The following is a 7,513-nucleotide window of genomic DNA, read 5'->3' on the forward strand; positions in this document are numbered from 1 at the left end:
GAGAGCCAAGCAGGAGGAGGCTCACTATGTCCAGGGTTGCCTGGCCAACAGTGGAGTGAGCACAGAAACCCATAGTGCTTTACTTTTAGTTCTGCTACAGCTATGGGCTGGTACCTCCTGAAGAAATCACTGTTATCAGTTGATTTGTCTTCTCTTTGGTATTTAACTTGTTGCTGAAGGGTTGAAATCTTCCACTGAGAAAAAAAAATGCCTTGCTGAGTAGCTACACTTAGAACATCAGAAGAGACATTCAACCAAACCTGCTCAGCTGAGAGGGGACGTTATTTTTCTTAGCCTGATTAAAACTTCTTCTTTGTCTTTACTAACACCTGTTTGACTCAAGCACCTGAATAAACTTTGAGGAGGAAAGATAGCTTTGTTAAAGACTCAAGTGGACCTCAAAAGATCAGGTTCCACTTCTGGGACCCTCAGCAAATCCAGGGGAAGCCGGGCTTGACATTCCTATTGAGATCTGTGGAGAAAAAGCAGGAAAACCCAATCATTTCTTTCAAAAACAATTAGGTGAAAAGCCCCAACCCAAACAAACAAATTCTCAAAAGTTAAGGTTTGTACAATTTAAAAGAAGCAATCATAACAAAACATAAATTACTAGCATTATTTTTGGAGTGTTGTTACAGAAATATGAAATGTACTGGCTGTTTTCTCAAGTGTAGTGACCTCTGTTTGTGTGGACCGTGTTGTCTGTTGGGGTATTGTGAACAATTGCCCCAGTATTCTTGACCTAGATCTGGCTGCAAATACACCACTGAACAGACATCAAAGCTGGTCTGAGGAACATGTAGTAGCTGAAGCACTGGAAATGAAATTATTGAGGAAACAGCTGCACCCCTGAAAGGTACAGGAAGAGCATTCCTGCAAAGCATCTGTGAATTGCATGTGTGATGTCAGGGAGGATGCATGTTTGGGTGAGGTAGCAGATATTTTAAACCCCAGGCCTGCTGCATTTGGGAGTCAGAGTATCCTTCCCACTCCCTAGCTCCCATCAATGTGTAGCTCCGTTGCATTCCTGGTGTTCTTTGCTGGGCAAGGGTGACTCGATGGATATTATACTGCACCTTGTATCCTTCCCTCAGCATCACAGATGAAAAGTGGCTTTGGGAAATATTCCTTTTGGTGAGGCTATAAGACACATTACAGGGCTGGATGCATCAGTACAGTCTTCACGGTGAGTCACATTTCAGTCTCTGTGGTATGTGGTCAACTTCAAGCATATAAGGCATTATATGAAGTTTTATATATTCATATATATATATTGAAGTTAAGGGGGTGATGCATGTACTCAAATCCTCCCCAGGAGCAGCCCCTGTTCAGGAAACATGGGCAGCATTGCAGCCTAAGGATGTTATCTAGCCTCCATGGTATCCAATCCCCGAACTAAAACAATAACACTGAATAGTAGATGTCTTTGCCACGAGGAAGAGCACTGCAGCCTGTAGTGGATTGCAAAGTATTACATTTTTCTGTATTTTTCCTCAAGAGTTATTTTAACTTGCATTTAATTGTTGAAGGAGGAGAGCTATAAAATATACCTGTCCTCAGCCTGAACCTCCTGAAGCTTTTTCATTATCAATTGAGCTTTGTAATTTATTATTATTATTATTATTATTATTATTTTCTGGCATCAATACTACTGTGATGTTTCATTTCCTCCTATTTTTCGCTTTTGGCAAAGATAAAGTTTACTGTCGGTTCCACAATATTCTCCATCAGGTGACCCAGAGTCTGATCCACAACTTGCAAAGTCAGCAGAAAACTTTATGTTGCTCTCAGCAGGCTTTACAGAGACCTTTAATAATTCTGCCCTCCCAAGGGGGCTGAAGTACGAATCCAGTAGGCATTTGTTGTGTCTCCATCTCCTAAAGGGCCAATAATTTCTTGCAATATTTTTGTAGGCCTTTGATCCATCACTGTTGCCTGATTGTGCTTTGAAGACTTAATAGTGCCCCATATCCCGCACTTATTAAATTCAAATTCTCCAGTTGCATTTCCCTGGAAGATACATAAAAATAACACATGGAGGAAATATAACTGGAAGATCCTTTGTATAAGCTGGCTTACATTTCTTATGTGGGGAAGACACCAAAACCATTGCTTTTACACTCGTGACAGAACCATCTGTATAATTTTGATGTAGTGGAGCATATCTGAAAAAGCAATAATAGGTTGGGGAGCTGTGTGCTGGCATCAAAGCTTCAATTTTTAGAGTGCCGCTAGGCAGCCTTTCATTTAGCAAGAATTATCAATAGAGGGGCCTCTCAGTACAAATTGCCACAAGCTCTGACAATAGATGGGTATCGTGGGGTTTTAGTGCAGTTTTATCATAGTCAGGACATCGTTATTTCAGGGCTGGGATAAGAATACCATTGAAGGCTCCTAGAATTGCTCAGATGATTGAAAGGGAAGGGTGAAACAATAAGATAAGCCATTTTCTTGAGGATGGTAGAGAACAGAGAGGGAAATGCAGCCAGTCTGGGGAGGAACCACTCTCACATCCAAGCAGGAGGATAGCTGGCTCATAAAATGCTGAATGTCCTTGGGGATCTCCAGGTTACTAGGTCCCCTTACCATCCTTTATCAACAGCATGGTGAGGAACTTCTGCTCAAGAGCGATGTCTGGGCACTGCACCTAGGCATCTGGCAATTGGACAGGGGTGAAATCTCCCATCCAGATGGCTCTAGAGGCTGAGAATTTGGTAAGGATTTTGTGAGGTAGTCACAGAGGATTCCAGGTAGTCACTCCACAACTCTGCTTCTCCCAACCTGCTTGTTTGTCTTCTGTCTTCCTTCTGTGGTGGAGAAAGCACAGACCACAATGAAACTGTGGGAATACTTCTGGTCACACTTCACTTTCTGGCATCACACCAGGAGGCAGGTCAGACCACGTATAATAAATTCTGGTAAAGCTACCACTTTTCCATACAAAATCCCTTGCAAGCATGAAGCTACTCACAGGCACAAGAACTGTTGTTTCCTGAGACCTCACCTCCATTAAACCACATTCTTCCTCAGAAAGCACTTCCCTCTGCATAAGCCTGAAGAGATATCAAAAAATAAAACGGGAGAAGAGCAGCATTGGGCCTGGTGATGAAAACACTTCCATTGACTTCCATTTGCCCCAAGTCAGCTTCACCTCGAGAACTGTGAGACCTGGGGGGCTAATAAAAAGCCAAGATCTCAACTTCTCCTCCATCAAAAGCACAAGCAGCACTTTCTGAACATTTGGCGGGGTTGGTGGGACACATACCTTCTAGCTTACGAGGCGAAGCCTAAATTAAAAGCTAAAAGAGTCAGCGTCTCACTACATGTTGTGCAACCAGAGCTCAGTGATATTTTGTAATTAGAGTTGCTCCATGGTTTTTGTTTCTGTTTTTCAGTGGGATCTGATTTTCTGATGGTAGCATATGCTAGTTTTGATGAAAACCTGATTTGGAAAACAAAAAGGAAAAAAAAAAAAGAATAGTTGGTTGAAAATAAAAAACTTGTTTTCAAGGAAGTTGAAGATTTCCTAAAGGAAGTTTTCACAAGCATGAGAAATTTTATTGCGGGAAAGCAGGAGGCCACAGGCATCAGTGCTTACTATTAGTATAGCAAAAGATGAATCCTCATGGATAGATAAAATAATTTTGAAAACCCCAAAGCGTGACTGCTATTTTAGTACAGTCTTTCTTCTCTGTACAAAAATACTAATGGGGTTGTGGATGGAAGGATATTTTGATGTGAAACCTTTCAAGGTGAGTTTTGCTTTGGCAAAGGGGCAGAGAAGCATAACCCACTGTTAAGATTTTACTGTTTTGCTGGTTTATTTAGCTGCAGGCAGGAATAGGCAGACTGCATTGCTCCTATAACACATGGGGTACAACTCTTCATGAATGCAGTGGGAGCAAAGTGAGCCCAGTGCAGACTGATTTAGAAATTTGCAGGCAAACATCTGTCAGGCACTCAGCAGAGATGAATAACAAAATCAGACTGGAGCAGACATATGACGAAATCCTTCCATGTGGAGGGAAGGGGAAGGGGGAGGGAGATGGCAATCCAACGTGTACTAATATTTTTGTTATAATGCAAGGCGTATCAGTAACACACACACGTGAAGCTATGGAAATGTGCAGAATATTGTTGTGCCATATGTTTTAAATATCATTAAGTAAGCCAGTTTTTTTTTTTTTTTTTTTTTTTTTTTTTTTTTTTTTTTTTTTTTTTTGTATATTTGATATTCTGGCTGTTGTCACTAGGAATGGCCCAACCAATTCATATGGAATATAAATTGGCCTTAAACTTTGTCTAATCGCTGACCCAAAGAGAGTTTGCAAAATGCATTTCTAACCTGAGAAATGATAGGCTGAATCTTGCGCTGTGGGAGGAGGCCAACTGGTCATACGCTTGACCCAGATACAAATCTCTTGGGTTAAAAATAAAGAGGCTGTTGGATAGCGGGGATCAAAACATGTCACTGATAAGACTTGTTTTGCTTTGTTTTCTTTTTGCTGAAAAAATACATCTCAGGCAAAAATTCTGGTCATAATTTTTTGCAAGTTAAAGTTTTCAACATTTTCCCATCAGTGTCTCAAAACAAGGAGGAAGTAATGAAATTTTGATTTTTCCACATTTTTAATTTGGAAATTGATGTAAAACTTATATATTCTTTCAGATTCCCCCCAAAAAGAGGAACAATTAAATTTGAAAAGTGGAAGAATTTTTCCTTCTTTTATGATTTTTTACATTTTAAAAAGAGAGGAATCCCACCCAATTCCTCAGCATTTTAGATAAGGAGCATTGTTCTCAATTTTGAAATGTTTAAATAAAAGCCTCCTAAGTTTAGAAGAAAGCAAGGGCAATATTTCTACAGACAAATTCTTTTATTCATCTGCTTCACTCCTGCTTTTTTGTTTGGAAGGGTCTCCCTGTCAGAAGAAGAAGAATAGAGCAGAGGAAATCAGGGTGTGGAGAGTCATTTTTTAAAATATTAACTGCTTCAAGCAGTTCTTGCTTCTCTTCCATTTTTTTTTCTTTTTTTTTTTTTTCTTTTTTTTTAATTCCCCATCGAGAACAAGGAGGAATCAGTGAGATAAACAGTGAGGACCACTCATGCATGACAGATCCTTTCCCCTCTTAACCCCACCTCTTGGAAATGAAATTGAATTCACAAAGAATTTCTAATGAAAACACCACTCAACTGATTTTGGGGGGTGGGAAATTCTGCTTGCATGTCTGGGTAGTCCTAGTTTCTCTTTGCAGAATGTGGGCTGAGACCTGCACATCTCACAGGGCTCCTTCCTGTTCCCACTTCTGTGCCAGGAATCGGCCTCTGCGGGAGGATTTCAGTTAACGTGTCCTGGGAAGATGGGAGCCAGAGGGAGATGTAGCTCCCTCTCTCAGAGCTATCCCGAATCTGCAGCTCCTACACAAGTAAGGGCACTAATGCTGCTTTTGTTCTGGTGTTGGCTGTGAATGTGCACAGGGATCAGAGCCTATGACTCAGAAGATGCTATTTTTACAAGCACTTTGCCAGCTACAAAGTCACTGTCAGAATTTGGCTTTACCTTGCTTGCTTGCAAACCTGTATACAAAAAGTGTTGCCTTTCCCCAAAGGAAAGCTGCTTGCTGGCAATTAAACCAGCAGCTGTTTAATCCCAGATTCGCTCTTCTTTGGTGCCATTAGCTTGTCACTAAAGTCAAAGACTTTCAGAGGCATCACTCATCCTGACTTTTAGGCTCCGGACAGATCAATTGGGCTGTTCAATAATAAAATGATCTGCCAGTCTTCTTTGCTGCTTCCATTTCATTTTACACATTAGTGTCTACTGCGGGAACAACCAAAAGGCAGAAATTGTGGGTGCTTATTTGTACAAGGCCCTTTGGAGAAAAAACAAGGTTCAAAACATGGGCTGGACCAAATCGCTGTGATGTGTTGAAAATTCAGGCAGGCCTCCTGGGAGCCATCCATGCTCTTCACCGCTTTAATCACATGTTCAAAAGCTTAAAGTCAAAACCCTTTGTTTGATCACTTTGACCTCTTGTTTATGGTAGGCTGGAGTGCTTTAGCCACTTTACACCTGTTTAGAGACCACTGATGTGCTTGCCTAAATTTTTTTAGTCACCACCTATTTCTTTTATCTCTTTTAAACTTCACACATTTTCCTGCGCTATTTTAGCTTAATCCTTTAAACAATACTGTCCTCCCACAAAAAGAAAGTAGGATAAAAAGTAGAATAAAAAGCAAAACCACCATCCCTGAATTTATCTCTTCCTATCCCCTTTGCAGCAGGAAGAGAGGGAAAAGTGCTGGAGTGAGGCAACCAGTCTTGGTTTGGAGATTTTGAGAATTGCCAAGTCTGCCATTTCTTCTAGCAGCCTGGTTACCCTTAGAAGAGCACATTTTATTCCCGTTTCACAGATGGGATGTCTATGGGGTTCTTTCACCCTGTAAAGCTACTGGTACAGGACTCTTGGCTGTCCAAGAGAGGTGGGGTTTTGCGAATCACCTGGCACCGTGGTGGTGAAGGCAGAGAGACAGAGAGGACAGATAGGATGTTAATGCAATGTCATTTCAGTCTGGAAATCATTCATCGATGCTTCTTTGGTTTCATGAGGTAGTTTTGGGTTGATATATCTGTCGCCAGTAATGGTTCGGTCACGTTTCAATGTCCCTGCAAGTTCTCTCAGAAATAATGGCATTTCTGCTGTGATGGAGATGTTCCATCCAGCCCCATTTTGAGTCACTGCACAGTCCATGGCTGCATTTCAGTCCACTTACCAAATGTGACAAAAGCAATTCTGGCTCCTTTGCTGCAGTGACTCATAAGGACAAGTTTTTAAGATATTAAGTCCCAGGACTGGGGCCAAGAGAGTTCAGACACTGCCTGCCTCACAGTTGCTGTCTCCGTCCTTCTCCATTGCGTGTTTACATATCAGCTGGAAATTTCCTAAATAAGTTGACTCTAACCATCAACAAATACCATTCAGATAATGCACATTTCATGGTAGTTTCCAGTACTCTGCCTACAGGAGGATATAAAAACTTCTTTTGTTATAATATAGCCTCCTTGGCAGCTTGTAACTCAGTGGGAAAGACTCTGGATTCCTGGAGGAGCACACTGTGTCAGCGATTTTGGGTATTTCAAGGAGCGTGAGGCCTCACTGGGGAAAAAGGAAAGCCCTAGAAAAACACTGCTCTCCTTTAAGATGAATCAGTAATCAAATTAGGTCAAAAATCAAAATGTGTTAGTAAAGGGTGTGAAAAGACAATCTCTATCCACAGATCTGGTGGGCTTTTGTAGGAAATGGGAACTCTGCCAGCTGTCTACTGAGTGTGTGTCTGTGTCATATTTCATTTCAAAATGAAAATTTAAGGAAGTGAAACCTTCCATACACGCTTCCCAGTACTTTAGTTAGCTTAGCAAGGTGGTGGCAGAGGTAGCTTCCATCCCTGGCTGTGCACAACCCAAGAGGGGATGCCCTTGAGCGGGGACAGTTTGGAGACATTTTTCCAAGG

At 41.4% G+C, this 7,513-nt stretch overlaps 1 long non-coding RNA gene across 1 annotated transcript; it reads left to right on the forward strand.

Moving 5' to 3' along the window:
- Positions 1–209: 209 nt before the first annotated feature.
- Positions 210–2,836, forward strand: LOC118170043. The gene is made up of 3 exons (XR_004752457.1): positions 210–856; positions 1,095–1,186; positions 2,366–2,836. It is a non-coding gene; the product is annotated as an uncharacterized LOC118170043 (long non-coding RNA).
- The last annotated feature ends 4,677 nt before the right edge of the window (positions 2,837–7,513 follow it).

This window comes from Oxyura jamaicensis, chromosome 7, assembly GCF_011077185.1.
Source record: "Oxyura jamaicensis isolate SHBP4307 breed ruddy duck chromosome 7, BPBGC_Ojam_1.0, whole genome shotgun sequence".
NCBI classification, from domain to species: Eukaryota; Metazoa; Chordata; class Aves; order Anseriformes; family Anatidae; genus Oxyura; species Oxyura jamaicensis.